The 16,405-nt window shown below is 51.8% G+C and overlaps 1 protein-coding gene across 4 annotated transcripts in view; it reads right to left on the bottom strand.

The window, feature by feature from the left end:
• Window positions 1–7,061, bottom strand: part of CCR6 (C-C motif chemokine receptor 6) — a 28,708-nt gene extending 21,647 nt beyond the window's left edge. The window contains exon 1 of one of the 4 annotated variants that reach the window (XM_069599324.1): window positions 6,889–7,061. The gene's annotated coding sequence lies outside the window, so the exon portion shown is untranslated. The remainder of the gene's footprint in view (window positions 1–6,888) is intronic. The other 3 variants (XM_069599323.1, XM_069599325.1, XM_069599328.1) reach the window with 3 other exon arrangements.
• Between the last annotated feature and the right edge of the window lie 9,344 nt (window positions 7,062–16,405).

Below are 16,405 nucleotides of genomic sequence, written 5' to 3'. Positions count from 1 at the left end.
CACCTCAGAACTTCCAGCCACGCCCGCAGGCTGCGCGTCTCTGGGATAAATGTGGAGAGAAAGGACGCCCTGAAAGACCAGGAAGGAGCCAGAGGAACAAGGAATGAAAATGATAGCTGCTTTTCCATCTCAACAGTCATGGGGGGATCAGACCTGGACGCTTACTTCTGGGTTTCTAACACATTTCTACACAGGACAGAAACTGCTCGAGGAGGAAGGAAATGAGACTCATCCAAGGTGCAGAGACTGAGGTCTCCTGTCACGGGGAGTCTTGACTTTAGATCTGGGTCAGCCACGTGACGGGCATTCCTCAAAGCAGTCTCTGGGGGTCTGTCTCCTCCTCGATCAAGGGAAGAGGAGGTTCGTGGAGGATGAAGGTGCGGACTAGACACACACCGTGCAGGTCTTCCTGTGCGTTCGGCTCCACAGCCGGCCCCCGCCCTTCCTCCTGCTCCTCTTCCCCCCACTTCTTCTTCCCTGCCGTCCCAAAGAGGAGCTCCAGCACGCAAAGCAGGGGCAGTTCTGGGCAGGAGGTCACAGCTGAACTCAGAGGTGCTGATGAAAGCTCGGGGGCTTACACTGAAGCCCAGGAAAGTGTTAGTCACTCAGTCGTGTCTGACTCTTTGGGACCCCATGGACTGTAGCCCGCCAGGCTCCTCTGCCTGTGGGATTCTCCAGCCCAACCTAGGGATGGAACCCAGGTCTGCCGCATTGCAGGCAGACTCTTTGACTTCTGGGCCGCCAGGGAAGCCAGGAAGCAGGAGGACAAATCGAAGTGAGGAGGAAAGCAGTGGCCGGAAGCAGCGGCCACTGGGAAATCAGCTCAGTGTCACTGTGCTTGGAGAAAGCCGTGCAGAGCCGCGTCTGAGGGCTGAAAACTGGCCTTTGCTGTAATCGCTGGCGTTTACAGTGCTCTTGGAAGATAAGCTTTCAGTGTGGATGTCTGAGTGAAGGCATTATTACAAGGGTCTAAGAAGTGAGCACGGTCTCAGGGAACAGAGACCGCAGATGTAGGAAAAAAAATTTTTTTAAATTGGCCGTGAGAAGCAACAAGGTCCTGCTGCATGGCACAGGGAGCTACATCCAATGCTCTGCGATAAAGCGGAAGAGAGAACAGAGAAGAGTGTGTGTATGTATAAACGAGCCACTTTCTGTACAGCAGAAGTGAGCACATTAGAAGTCAACTATACTTCAATTCAAAAATGAATACATAGAAAATAAAACTAAAGAATTGGCACTAAGACCCAAAGAGACAGATGGCGCTGCAGAGGCAACAGGCACGAGTGAGACTGGGTTGAACCCCAGGAGTCAGCAGACCCCCCGCCCCCCGCGGCCCCCCACCCACCCCTGGCCCATATCTGATTCCAGCTGCAGCTGTGGGGCCAGAAGCTGCCCGCCCAGACGGTCCCCATCTCAACACCCAGAGCCCTGGTTTCCTGACTCCAGGCTTTTCTGCTCAGCCCTCGGGTACAGCCCAGGCGGGCAGAGGGTTAGGGCCCTGGTGGACCAAGGGGGACGGGAGCCAGCCCTCAGCCCTCAGAGATGGGGTCCAGGGTTCCTGCCGGCATCGTCCTCCTGTCTTCTCGTGGGCTGCCAGGATTAGGGTGGCCAACCAGCCTGGCTTCCCAGAACCTGGAAACGGCAGGGCAGTCCCGAGCGGGCCAGGATCTATCGGAAGTAATTGTAGAGTCCTGTCCCAAGGCCACGGACATGGAGCCCGGAACCAAGGTCCCCTCCGGAACTGATCGAGGCCCTTTGTAACAGTTTGCCAAAGGCTCCCCTGATCTTCCCAGGCAGCTCTCTGATCCCAAATTAGGCAGAAACACCCACTCTGGTACTCAGCCTGGCTCACCCTCACCAGTCACCGAATGCCACCCTTCCAGCAGGAATTTTCCTTGTCTTGAGGCTCTACAAGTTGACTACTGACCCATGAGGAGCATCAGCTCGCCCTTGAGCTGGCCCGACCCGGGGTCCTGGCGACGCCCCTGCCCGTCAAGAGGTTGGCCAGGCCGCTCCCAACGCCCTCATCACCTCTGCTCTTTGTTCGTAGTAAGCTCACTCCCTTCTGAAACGCTCTGGGTCTGGATGACCCCCAGGCAGGGTGCAGGAGCCTCCGCACGCGGGCCTGCTTAGCGCAGAGCGCGGTCAGGGAGCAGAAGGGGCCTGGAACCAGGACGCACCGGGAAGGAGGGGGTGGCTGGCTACCCCAGGGCGGGAGAGGGGACCATGGGGAAGATGCTGGAGTGGAAAAGGAACAGCCTATTCTCAGTTGCGCCAAAAGGGAGGCCATGGGCCAAAGGACCCGAGGGTGGGAGGAAGCAGTCTCCGCAGGCGAGGGCGGGGCTCAGATGCCCCAGCCACCTGGCCATGGGGTACGGGCTTCCCTCCCTCTGACCTCCGGGCACGCGCTGTGGACAGGAAGCCTCTGCTCCCTCGCGGGCCCAGGGAAAAGGAGCTACCCGGTCTAAAAAGCAGAGTACTGGGAGGTGGTGGAGGGAGAGGGGAGCTGGGAGGAAAGAGAGATGGGGTGCAGAGGGGTGTGCGGAGGGGGACAGGGAGCGGGCGTGGGGTTCGGGTTAGGGTGGCGGGGGCAGGCTCTACGAGGCTCCAGGGAAGCCGACGGGTCTGGGGGGAGCAGGGAGGTGAGGCAGGCTCCTCAGGGACCCCGGAGCGTCTGGAATCCTCTCCTCCTGGTGGCTGACTTCGGAGGTCCTCAAGAAGGAAGAGACCCCATCACCCAGACACACACACTGGTCCCCTGTGAGGGTCCCGGATGCCGGTCACAGCCAGTTTTAAAAACGACTTCGCTAGAACCAATATTCACTCTCTTTCTAATGCCTGGTGTCTCTAAAGTGGGGGAGGAGAGGGAGGTTTTTGAGGTTGTGGGTTGACCCCAAGAGAAGAGAGACTTCTTTGCAAAAATTTCATATGCGGCCCCAACTTTAAAGTTCTAACCCCGAGCACAGTATTTTAGAGGCAGCCTTATTCTTTCCAAAGCTTCTAAGCAAAAATAGAAGGTGACAAAGCTATAAAGCTACAACGTTACAATCCTCCCGCACACAGCGAAACACTCCGAAATGATAACAGCCTGGCTCAGGAGGTAGAAACATAAGAAGAGTAATTTCGTTTCTGCCTCTTTGCTTTCCGTGTGCTTAGTAATGAGATACGTGGTTGTACAACGAAACAGTCTCTGAGAACAGGAAAAGGGCTAGTTGTAGTAACTGCTGCAGATATCATTCAGGTGAACCGCTGGAAAAATTGCACCTGCTAGATAGCTCCTGATAACCTCCTCGCTCTGAGTGCCCCTGTAGTCACAGCTTTTCACGTCGGTTTCCTGAGCAGTCAACATGCTGTTTTCCTTCAGATCAGATCCAGGAAATGATGGAAGGAGCTGTTGCCCACGACCCCCGGTTCAGAACAGGGAAACCTGGGCAAGATTACTACGAACAAGGAAAGAGCTCCAAGTAGCATTAAAGCTACCTTCCAGTGGGACTGGCTTTTCTCAGATTTACTGTGAAACTCTTCATCGAGGGCATGACTAAGTTTATCAGAATGGACAGAATTAGGTCACAGAGTGGGGAAGACAGAAAGACCCCCGTTTCACATCAAGAGGGCCAAGGGGGCTTCCCTGGCGGTCCAGTGGTAAAGAATCCAGTGCAGGGGACACGGGTTCCACCCCGATCCAGGAAGATCCCACGTGACTCAGAGCAACTAAGTCCAAGAGCCACAGCGCCCGAGGCTGGGCGCTGCGCGATGAAGCCTGAGTGCCCCTGAGCCCGAGCCCCACGGCGAGAGAAGGCATTGCAAGGAGATGCTCAAGCACAGCTAGAGAGGCTGAGCGGCAGTGAAGATGGCCAAGGAAATAAAATAAAATAAAATAAAAGATGGCTGACATTCGCACACCATTCTTAAAGAAAAAAGAAAAACAGAGCGGGAAGCCTCTGTGCTGGCCTCGGCACTGGCCCCCGCAGACCCCCATCCGAGGCCAGGGAGCCCCCCACCTCACGGCAGGGGAGCAGAGGCCACCGCCGGCCAGACCGGGGGAGGAGGGGTGCGAACGGTGCAGCCTGTGTTACAGAGTCTGGAAAGCGACGGAAAGGCCAAAGGAGGCCAGGCCACTCCATGGCATTTCACTTAATCACACACACAAGACCATGACTTTCCGTTTCCTAAACCTCTGTTTATCTGCCAGAAACAAACCTGAAAGCCACACATCCTTTCGTGCGGGGGAGCTCCACACGAATAATTCTGGCGTCAGATAAACCCACAGTAAAATCGACAGTCTCCTTCCTCGAGCCTGTAAAGAGCTCACAGCCTTAGTTCCCGACGGTGGCCTGCTGGGGCGCGGCGGGGGCCCAAGCAAAGAGTCTGGGGCCACCACTGATTCATCATGCTCCTCGGTGACCCAGATTCAAGCCTCCTTTCTCAGTCTGTCTAACGGGAACCGCCAGGCTGACTTATAAAGCTGCTACAGAAATGAGAAAGGCCCGGGGTGTGACATGCGCCAGCAAGCCGGCTGCTCCCCGGCCGTCACAGCAGCCGCCACTGAGACGGCCGGCGGCCGCCGTGGCCTCCTCTGCTGTGACCAGCCTTCGGGCCCAGGACTCCTCTGCCGGTGAGAGGGTTCCAAGCACGGGGGCTGAGAGTCTGGATGACCTCTCCAGACCCTGACCGGGCAAACCCCGGGCAGCTGGGCAGGAAAAACCAGAGCGCGCACGCAGTCTGCAGCTGGTCATCCCTTCACCCCGAGGATTTCCGGCGCTCGGTGTGATGAAGGGGAGATGGAGCACGGGGAGGAAGTGCCTGTGATTCCGTCCAGGAGGAGGACGCTGCGGAGGGTCGTGCAGAGGCCTGGCTCTACCCAGGGGACCCCCGATGGTGGCAGGCGACCCTGCCCCGCGCCTGCCCACTCAGCACCCGCCCTGGTCCCGTGTGCCTGCGCCCCCCGGGCCCACAGTCTCTGCTCCCTGTCTCGGCTCTGCTCCGCTATGTCCCTCCTCACCTTCCGCCCAGACCGCTCCCTCCTCGACACCCCCGTCTTTTCTTTGTTACCTGGTCTCTTTCTCAGGCCTCCAGCTCCTCTCTGGACTCTCAAAGCTAACTGTAAAAAGAACAAAGGACTGTGCATCCTAGGCCTCGGGCTTTTCCGGTAAGGCCTCTTTGGATCCTGGAACCTCGCCCGCCGCCGTGAGCCCTGCAGGCTGAGTGGACCTGATGGAGGGACACGATGGTGTCTGACTCACCTTGCTCTTGGGGGAAGGTAATTCTGAATTCTCTTTCAACTGAGGTCGATCAGTTCCAGGACTAAGTGTTCTAAAATTTCAGATCTGATTTATAAGATTCTTGCTCAAACGCTCCTTCTAGTAAAATCTCCGTCGTCCAGCCCTGCCTCTGTAGTCCTTTGCGGTCAACCCTGGGAGTGTGAGTTTTCTCCTCTGCAGGGGTCACGCAGATGCCTGGGGCTGTCTGCTGTGCACTATATGGCCCCAAAGTTCAGCACACTGTTGTCCCCTCTCTGTTCTAGGGCCTTCCCACCCTACCTCGTCCTCTCCTGCCTCATTCCTCCCGGGGTCTGACTCAGCAGTGATCTTCCCACTTGGAAACGTTTTTCTTCTCTGAGCTCTGCCCTGGAAAACCAAACAGCGTTACTTATCAGAACAGCACCCAAAACAAGAGTCAGTGTATCTCGATGCGCCCCTGAGGGTCTCCCCTGGGAGAAAAGCTGTGGGGGATGGGCTCTGTGGTATCTATTTTAGCTGCAGAGGCTCGTTTTTGTTAATTTCCTCTTTCTCAGTTTGTCTTAGAGGGTTGATGCTATTCGATAAGAGACCTCTAGGTAAGTGAGGGCTCAGGTGGTTTGATGTGTTTAATAAGAGAAGACTGAACCAAAGATTAAGGCACATGCCTCAGTGCTATCATATGAGCAGAATGACAGTATTTTTTAATGACATGAATGCATGAACCCACAGCAGAGTGAAACTCATCACCACCTATTTGTCACTTTCACTTGAAGGATGTTTGTGTCACGAGAACGTCTTCCCGTGGAGGGCAGCACCGTCCAGCCCCTTGAAGCAGACCCACGAGCACGTCCACCCATGGGTGCACACCCACTGCGGGCCCTGCCCTCCTGCGGAGCTGGCTCCAGGCCGCCCGGCCTGCCGCCCATCTCCCACCCCGTCCCGCAGCGCCCCGTCTGCGTGGGAGCCGCTCTGCCCCGTCCCCTCTCCTAGACACCACCCTGCGCTCCAGGGCAGATCCTGCCTCGGGTCACCCAGTCCAGCACCTTCCCCCCCACCCCAGGCCCGCGCCCCATCCGCACTTCGATCTCCCAGCACCCCATTCTGTGCATGGTGCAGCCCAGCACAGGTGCAAACAGTAGGTTAAGGAGACCGCATCTGGTTTGGGTCTGTAGAGTCTGTGTTTCTCCTTCACAGTCAAGGCTCAACTGTGAGATAGCTCGTTCAAAGGTGGCGGTGGCTTATTAGGTTCTTTGCCGGTGTTTCCACAGCCTTTTCACAAGGGCTGGTCAGCATCAGCAGGGCCCGGAGGCTTGAAGGGACTCCGCTCCCTCCACGCTACCCATGGACGGAGTGGCTTTTTCTAACTCTTTAATCACACCTGCTCCCAGGACTGCAGTCAGAACACAACGTAAGATCACATAAGCAGTAGAGGCGGCATCGCTAGAGCAGCAGCCAGCACGGCGTGGGCTCAACAACCGTCAGGGTCTCTCCTTCTCTCCCCAGGGCGTGACAGAAAGGGCGAAGTGAGCACCAGTGTCTGACGGGATGATGCAAAGTTTCTCAACACTGTTTTCCCTTCAACACATTAACCAGTTGAGACAACAGGGATACAACGTTTTCTAAATGCCAAGATGGAATAAAAACTTACCGACCGAGGAGTAGCTTCTTAATCCACAAATGAAGGGCCACAGAGCTGTCCCTCGTGAAGCTCAGGTCTCTTAAACCTTCAGACTTCTCTTCGCCAGGGTAAACCCCCGGCCTTTGTACTGACGGAAGCAGCTCGGAGTGCCTGCTCCTCGGGTGTCCTGGTGCTCATTCTGTGCCCACGTGCTGGGCGGTGTGGTGAGCGCCTCCCCACAAACTTGGTTCCTCCAGTACATACCCAGGTCATAGAAAGGCAGAAGAGAAGACGAGGGGAGGGAGGCAAGCGTATGCAACTAGGTCACTTAATAATTTCAATTTTAGAGAAAAAAATTTCTTTCTTGTTTCAGAATTATTGGTCTGTGGAATATTTTTTTATTCTTCTTGGAAATTACAAATTAATCAGAATAATTACAAAGTTCTCTGAAAAGTTCCACATAATACCTAATGAACTTTATAGACAGCTACTCACATTCTGGACTGTAAAGAACAAAAAGCCTTTAAAAAAAACCCACATGACTCTGCTTTAAAGGTAAAAATGATAAATAGAGAATCAGCACATCGCAAATAATGTAGGTCAGTGATCAGCTCCAAAAGAAGGCATAACCCAGTTGAAAAGGAGGAACACCACCATCTTCTACAGTTTGCAGCCGTGATGTTGTAACTTGACCTGTGAGTGTCTGTACCCCCAGAGCAAATATTCAGTCTGGGGACAGGCCTGTAATTTGAGGGGAATCTGGGGTACCTTCTCTGAAACCTAGAATAGAAAGAGTCGAGCCACAAACCCCCCTGTGGAAAGTCCTAAACTGGCCCTTGAGAGAAACACCGGTGACCCTGATGGGCAAGAAATGAGAACCTTCCTCCTTGGTTTGTGCAACCGTCTGCTTTCTTTTCCACATGACTATACGTAGTATTGTTAATGTCAATTAAGACTAATAAAATTAGAAGCAACTTTTCATATTTATCATTTCACTTAATCCTGACAAGTGATTTTGACAAAGCATTTTCCTGAGGGAAAGAAACAAGCATACAAGGATGTTTTCGTAGTTTTCTCCAGAGCCTATAAATCAGGAGCAGTGGATCTGAAAATTAAACCGCAATCCATTTATGCTTTCAGCAAATATTTACTGAGCTCCATCATGTGCGGAGAAGCTTTCTAGGCCAAAGTGTTGTAGCTGTGACTGAAACAGATAAAATCCTTCACTTTATGGGGTTTACATTCCAGTCACGAGACCTGGGCATGAACAAAATAAATAAATAAAGCGGTATACAATACAGTAGACGGCGATGAGTGCCTTGGCGGAAGGCAGGCAGACAGGTCAGCTAGCGATCACCCAGCAGGAAAGGCGTCCCTGGGAGAGGGGCGTTTCGGGACACGGTGTCCCCGATGCAGACAGATGTCCGCCCGACACGTTCAGGGGAAACCTGGGAGGCAGTGTGACGGGAGTGAGCCTGGGAAGTGGAGGGAGTGTGGGATCCAAGCGGCTGAGGGGGCCAGGTTCTGGAGCCTTCCAGTCTGCTGTGATGACCACCGTCTCCTCAGGGGGAGATGGGAAACTTCCGGAAGGTTTTGAGTGACACTACTTGTTAAGGGCTGTCTGACTTACATTTTAAGAAGATGACTCGGGGGGCAATGCGAAATGTAGATAAAAGGGAACCTAGGTGGAATTAGGAAGAACATCCCAGCAGGATATGGTGCGCCTATATCAGAGATCAAGTCAACAAGATTTGCTGACAGACTGGATGTAGGATTTGAAAGAAGCAGAAGCACAAAAGGTGACTCCAGGGCGTTTGGCCTGAACAGTAGGAGGATTGTTGCTCTTCTATCACAAAGTCATGTCCACCCCGAGGACTGCAGCACACCAGGCCTCCCTGTCCATCACCAACTCCTGGAGTTCGCTCAGACTCACGTCCATCAAGCTGGTGATGCCATCCAACCATCTCATCCTCTGTCGTCCCCTTCTCCTCCCGCCTTCAACCTTTCCCATCATCGGGGTCTTTTCCAATGAGTCAGTTCTTTGTATCAGGTGGCCAAAGTATTGGAGTTTCTGCTTCAGCATCAGTCCTTCCAGTGAATATTCAGGGTTGATTTCCTTTAGGATGGACTGGTTTGATTTCCTCACTGTCCAAGGGACTCTCAAGAGTCTTCCCCAGCACCACAACTTGAAAGCATCAATTGTTCAGCACTCAACCTTCTTTATGGATTTGTTGCTGTTCACTCAGTCCTGTCCAACTCTTTGCGACCTCATGGACTGCAGCCCACCAGGCCTCCCTGTCCTTCACCATCTCCCAGAGTTTGCTCAAACTCATATCCATTGAGTGGATGATACCGTCTGACTATCTCATCCTCTACCACCCTCTTCTCTTTCTGCCCTCAAACTTCTCCAGCATCATGGTCTTTTCAATGAGTTGGCTCTTTGCATCAGGTGGCCAAACTATTGGAGCTTCCACTTCATCATCAGTCCTTCCAATGAATATTCGGGGTTGATTTCCTTTAGGGTTGACTGGTTTCATCCCCTTGCTGTCCAAGGAACTCTCAAGAGTCTTCTCCAATACCACAGTTCAAAAGCATCAATGGATGAATTTGATTCAATAAAATTGCAAAAGAAGCAGGTTGAGGGTGGAGGAGAATATCAGGAAACTCATTAGGAACTTGAGAAATAAGATACCTATTAGACTGTTCCAGTGGAAACATCAATACAACAAATAATTGCTGACCTGAATATCAATTTCCGAGGACAGCGCTGGCTGGAGAGGTAAGTTTAGGAGCCATGAGCTCTCTGGTGGACGAGATCACCAAGGGAGAGGGCGCAGATGGATAAGAGAAGAGGTCCGGGGCCTGAGATCTGGAGGCCAAGCACACACGTATTTCAAGAAGGGGAAACGAGTCAGCTGTGTCAGCCCTGCTAGCAGGTCAAGCAGCGCCAAACTGAAAGGAGTGGCCACTGGTTCCAGCACACGCTATCGCCGCAACCTTGACAGTGTTTGCTGAGCGGGAGGGGAGCCTGAGGGAACTCCGGAGTTGGTGATGGACAGGGAGGCCCGGCGTGCTGCGATTCACAGGGTCGCAAAGAGTCGGACACTACTGAGCAACTGGACTGAACTGGACTGAGGGGAGTCTAACTGGGAGAGAGCGGGAGACAGGAGAGAATGCAAACCCTCGCTTCAGGGAGCTTGCCCAAGGGGAACGAGAGGAATGGGCAGGAGCTGGAGATGACGCTGGAATCCAAACATCTGTTGTTAAGATGGGAGCAATGCGTGGCCTTCACGTAGTGGTGGGCACGATCCACTGAGGAGGGAAATGACGTTGTTGCGAGGAAGAGAAGCGAGGAGCACTGCCCCTCCACTTCGTGTGGACGGAGGAGGCTGGGGACCGGCGAGGGACTTCCTCAGCGGGAGGCAGCGCCCACGGGCACGGTACACAGGAGAGTGTGGTCGTGGGCGCTCACGCTGGTTCTTTTCTGATCGCTCCTTTGTTCGCAGTAAAAAAGGAAACCAGGTCATCGGCTGAGACTAAGATGGAAAAAGAGGCATCAGAGCTTTGACAAGAGAGGAAGACGAGTGACAAGCCATCCAGGAGCAAGGGGGAGCAGACGGGGTAGAAAATGGCATGACCGCCAGACAGCACGTGTGAGCAGCCGTGAATGTCAAGCGTGACCAGTAATGACACGTCCTTTTCTAGACACAGTCACCGTGTAGGCACAAGAGCTGCAGAGAGCTGAACTCAGCCGGAGTGTGGTTCAGCCAGCTGAGTGTGACAGAGGGCCAGCGGGCTGTGCGGTAGAAGCGTCCCATCACCTTCTAACCATCCAAGATCACTCCAGCCTGAAATGGTCCAGGGGTGGCCCTAGACAGATTCCTTGAAATGGAGCCTAGTGGTCACCATCGAGTTTCCGACACAGGTTTGCTGAACACACGGTTGACATTGGTCTCTGTGCTCACAGTGTCTCTGACATTGGTGCAAAGGAGACATCCTGGTGGGAAGTTAATTGCCCTCTTTGACGTCAAGTGCAAATTTAACAACGTGGTGAATTAAAACCCTGTATCCTTTAAAAATTGATGGTAGTTTTTAACATCTAAAACCTATTTAAATCGTATTTTTCTTTATAGACTAATTTTGCCCCTGAAAATCTCAGGGCAATAAATTATTGACTTTGGCCACCATTGAGAAAAGCAACTCTATCTTTTCTACCATGACTTACCTTCTCACGTGTCGCTTACGTTCAAAGGGCTCCTGCGTTCTAACAGCTTCCCTGATAGCTCAGGTGGTAATGAACCCTCCGGCAGTGTGGGGGACCTGGGTTCGATCCCTGGGTTGGGGAGATCCGCTGGAGAAGGGAGAGGCTACCCAGTCCAGAATTCTGGCCTGGAGACTTCCGTGGACTGTACAGTCCATGGGGTCACAAAGAATCAGACGCAAGAGAGCGACTTTCACTTTCAGTACGTCATTTGTCACTTCAAACCCCAGAGAGGCCAGACAGAGTTGGGCCTTCCTCCCCGGGGTAAGGAACTTCAGCCCAGATGCCTGGGTACCCAAGAACATCCCCGAGAACACAGCCCTTCTGGTGGCAGGAGGCGTGCCTCCCACCCTCTGCCTCCTGCGTGTCTTTTCAAAGCCATGCAACCGCCTGTGCTCTGAGTGCTCTTGGCCACGGAAGCACCGATGGAGAGGACCCGGGTGCTCCCTGAAGGGCTGCAGGAACTCAAGCTGCTACGAAAAGTGTCTTCCTAACTCCGGAGCCGTCCTCAGGGGACCCTCAGAGACCCTCTGCCTGGCTCCTGGGCGCTCACCTCGTTGCCTCCATACCGGGCAGGTCCCCGGGCCCGCCCATTGGAAGGGAGTCGGTCAGCCTCGGAGCCCATGTCAGGACCCAAGGGGAGGGAGGTGCTTCCCCGTGCCCCTGTGGCCCTGAGCTCTCATTCTGAGCTCTCTTTCTCAGGACAGTTAAGGGCGACAACTTCCACTGCACTCAGGAGCCCTGAGTATCACCACCTCATCCAGGACCCCCGGGAACCTGTCCCAGCCCTTCGTGGGAATGGCCACCTCTCAGCATCAAGCCCAGCTCACAGGGTGACATGTCATTCTCAAACGTTACACTTCCTGGACGACCTTGCCCATCCAGCCCTGGCCAGCTGCCCCATCCAGGGTCCGGCACAAACTCCTCCAGCTCCAGGTGAAGGTCACACGGCATGTCTGTCTTTCAGCCAGATCTCCTAAAAACTCCCCAGAGAACCGATAACCCTCCCACCAAGCAGGAAGCAGAGGGTCCCACTAGGACAGACCGCAGGCTCACGCGTTCCTCCCAGGAAGCGTCCGATCCGGCAGAGACACGTCCTGACACACCCCTGTCTGCATGACGCCCGACACTCGTGACGCTCAGAAGGTCCGGCATCCACAGTCCTCACGTCCTTCCAGAAGCAGCGGCGTGGGCTCACCGAGGAACCCACTGGCGGGGAGACTCAGTGGATGCTCGAGTCTCCTTCTCTTTAAAACCGAAATTCACTCAAACTTTGACATTTTTCATCAGGGTAAAACGATGCATGTTAGAACTGGGACAGCCTGCAGAGGTGGTAACTATCAGGCACTTGCTGTATGCACACAGCTTACACTTCGTCTCTAGTGCCCACAGGCTCCTGAGAGGTCCCCATCACTGTGGTCCTTCACTGACAAGCACACACTGATTCAGAAAAAACGGACTTTTTGCTCTGATTCCCCTTCCACCCCCTCCAAGATGACTGGGAAGTGTGAAACGGAGGAATATCCCTTCCAAGGAGGTCTCAAGGTCATCTTTCACTGTCATAAACTTGTAAGTTATCTTTTGACAATATCTGCCATTGCTGAAAAAAAAATTAGTAAGAGCCAAAAGAGACATTCAGCTTGAAAGAAAACAGCAAGATTGTTAAGTTTAAGAATCACATTTCCTCACCAATAAAACATTCATTCAGCCAGGGGATGAACAGAGGCTGTAGCAAGTGACACGATCTTCCCCACATTCTTGCATCCAGATGGCTTACTTTAAGTCACTGTTTCTACCCACCAGGTTCTACCCTCCACTAGAATCAGAGAGTGCTTCTAACAAACCCCAAACCAAGACAGGACTTACGAGCTTCACAAACATCGTCACAGCTTCATTTGGGGATAAATGTACCCTTCTGCCTTAATGAATATTTTTTAATACATTCAAACACACGTTACAATGGAATGTTTTCTTCTCTTCTGTTGAAATATACAATTTCAAGGATGCCGGTGGGATCCTAGCACAGTACACAGAAAAGCCACTTGGAAATAAGGCTTTTTGCATGATTGTGGAAAATCCAGTGCTAATCACAAATTCATTTATTCTGAAAGAATAAAGTAGATCTGCTTTCTCCCCGCTACAGCAAAACAGAACAATGTTGTAGAATTGGTGATATTTTAATAAGAACCATCAACTATTACAGAAAAAAAAATGTACATTTGAATTGGGAAGGTGAGCATGTGTAGCCAGGTGCCAGGAGTTTGGAGATTCAGTGTGAATATGCTAACAAAGGTCTATTCATGCCAATTACTTCTGTTAATACATATTGACATCTAATTATTTAGAAATATTGCCTGCTGGCATCTAATATCATGTATGGACTGCCAGAATTATTAATTAAAAGCAAAGTTTCGATTGTTAGAAAGAAAGGCTTAATCTTTCATCTGCTTGCTTTTTCTCCCACTTTCCTAAGAAAAGGTACCAGTTTGAGGTCTTGACTCTGAGTAAGCTGACCACTCCCACCCTTAACCTTATTATTTCTTGTAATTAAATTTCTCAGCAACTGTCACATTAGGGCATTCAGATAGGAGCTGTCAAGAACAAGTTTCAGTGGTCTTGCCTGTTTCTGTATGTTAGAGATCCATCACCAATATATGGTCAAATATTACTATTTTAATAAATAAAAATAAAAGGTTAATCCAGGTAATGTCTGACGTTAAACGGACAGTGATGATAAAATAAAATATTGATTCCACTGGCTGTACCATTCAGCCAACAAACATGTGTCTCTCATCTCTTATTCTCATTAAATAATTTCTTCTAAATCCTCTTTTATGTTCCTCTCCTTCACGAACATACTATTTTACCGTTTTCCTTATCATCGTCACGTCCTACCTAAGTGGGCAGAAAATGTGAAGAAACTTTCTGTGGCCAATTGGCTCTCTTAGGGAGCAGTGGCAGGGTGGATGGAAGGCCAAGGCAGGGAGAGTCAGAGCCGTGCACGTCACCCAGGCCACGCCCACCTTCTGATCCTGAGTGTTACCACTTGCCTGTCAGGTCGCTGAGAGCAACCCGGCTCAGCCCTAGAGTCACAGGCTGCGCTCACATCCCTCGTCCCCCTCACCTTCACTTAGCATCTGAGTCTTCCCCTTGACACTCAAGACTGCAGGTGAGGACTGTTCCTGGGTTTGGGTTTCTCTGGTGTTCCCCCGGGTCCACACACAGACGCTCAGATGACTGCAGGTTGGTGACTGTTCCTGGGTCTGGGTTTCTCTGGTGTTCCCTTGTGTCCACACCGACACGCTCAGATGACTTAGTTCTCAGTTCAGGTAGAGAACCATTTTCGGCTTGGGTTTCTCTGGGTCCCCTCGTGTCCAAACACAGGATGTGCGTTTCTGGCCGAAGCGTCACAGAGACGATGCTTTGCGTTCCCCGAACAGGGGCCCAATCCCTTGGCTTGTACTCACCGTGATCATGTGATATCAGCCAGACTTCCCCGCTGCCAGGCCACTCTTTGCCCTTTTGTAATGAGTGAGAATGTCACGAGGGGACACTTTGAGACTGTAAAGAGTCTGCCCTCATCAGACCTTGAGCCGGCTCCCACGTGCACGGGTATTTCCTGGGTTACTTATTACTGTGAGGGCACCCGATGTTCACGCTGCCATCCACCTGCCTGCTGTTCTTCCTCCAGAAGCATTCTCATCTCCCTGCTTATTTATGTCAGAACAGGCTCATGGATTCCTATTTTATTCAGTGGGTTACTGAATAACCCGTTACTATTTTCATTAATAGTAACATCGTTACGTTGTAAAGCAATCTTCCTCCAATTAAAGAATAAAAGTAGTAACATACTTGTTTTCATGTAAAAGTCTCTTCAGGTTTGACCAGCTTGAGCCGCTGCAAGCTGAGCCTACATCCTTTTGACATTATATCATTGACCGAGCATTTCCTGTTTTCAGCCCATTCTGCAACTTTCCAGCTCCAGCCCTGGGATCTGCCATTTCCCCACGTCTGGCTCCTTGTGGTGGAGAATGCTACCTGGAAACTAACACCTGGGCTCACGGCACCACTGCATTTCCTGGTGGCTCAGATGATAAAGAGTCTCCCTGCAGTGCCGGAGACCTGGGTTCGATGCCTGGAAAGATCCCCCAGAGAAGGGAATGTCAAGCCACTCCAGGATTCTCGCCTGGGAAATCTCACGGGCAGAGGAGCCTGTCAGGCTATCACAGAGGGTCGGACACGACTTAGCACACACCGTGCACAGTACTCGCCTCGACGTCTGTCTGCGTGTTACGTCTGTCTGCGTGTTACGTCTGTCTGCGTGTTACGTCTGTCTGCGTGTGTTGAAACCATGACTGCCACCAGTATCTTCCACTTTAAATCAGCACCGAATGGTTCATTCTAGTCTTCTCTCTTTCCACATTCACGAATCCCTTCTTCGACTTGTGAAGCGGGGATTCCAATAGTGTCAGGTTATTTGCCAATTCAATCTGTCCTCTCTCAGTGACGAGTGTGCCGTTGCTACCGCTGCCCTCCTGAGCGGCTCCCCTCTCTCCGTGCTTTGGTTCTGATACTCCACTCTGGGTTGCCATCCACGCCCCACATAGACAGCCTGCTTAACCCATTTGGGTTCTGTACCAGGTGTCCCCAGGCACAGCTCCCTAGGGCTCTTGAAGACTAACTCAGACACAAGTGGCTCTGCAAGACGGCTGTGCACAGTCGCACAGGCTGTGCCCTGCACAACGCCAGGGATCAGCCTCTGCTTTCAACCTGCCACCTTGGACCATAGTTTCCTTTCCAGGCTTCTCGACTTTCTGCAGATATTTACTAACATAACAGCATGTATAAAGAGATATCTAAAACAGTGAACTCATGAGCTGTGTTTATTCTCAACCATCTGATAAATTTTTTTAATTAATAAAATTGTCCTCAAATCCTTTTCTTTCACTTACTTGGCCAATACTTACCAGGAAGCTGCTTTGCACTAAAATATGGATTTTAAAATTAAGATTTATTAGTATTTTCCCAAGTCCAGAGTTCCATGCTTCATTCATTCCCTGGAATCAAAACGTCTTCCAGGGTCAAGACCTTCAGTTTCTGGGGTATTTCCCTGAATGTACAAAAGTGAGAGAAATGGCTTTTGTCCACAACTAGTCACTCTGGTTGTTACCAGTAAAAGTCATTATTTACATACTTTCTCTAAGCAGCCAGTAAACAAAGTCTGTTCTTCTTCTTTTTTTTTTTTCACAGAAGCTTTTGTCTCTTATTTACTCCCCAAGTCACCCC

This window comes from Ovis canadensis, chromosome 8 (genome assembly GCF_042477335.2).
Source record: "Ovis canadensis isolate MfBH-ARS-UI-01 breed Bighorn chromosome 8, ARS-UI_OviCan_v2, whole genome shotgun sequence".
In the NCBI taxonomy this organism is placed as follows: Eukaryota; Metazoa; Chordata; class Mammalia; order Artiodactyla; family Bovidae; genus Ovis; species Ovis canadensis.
Note: the sequence above shows the minus strand (reverse complement) of the source record. Positions and strands in the feature narration are given on the sequence as shown.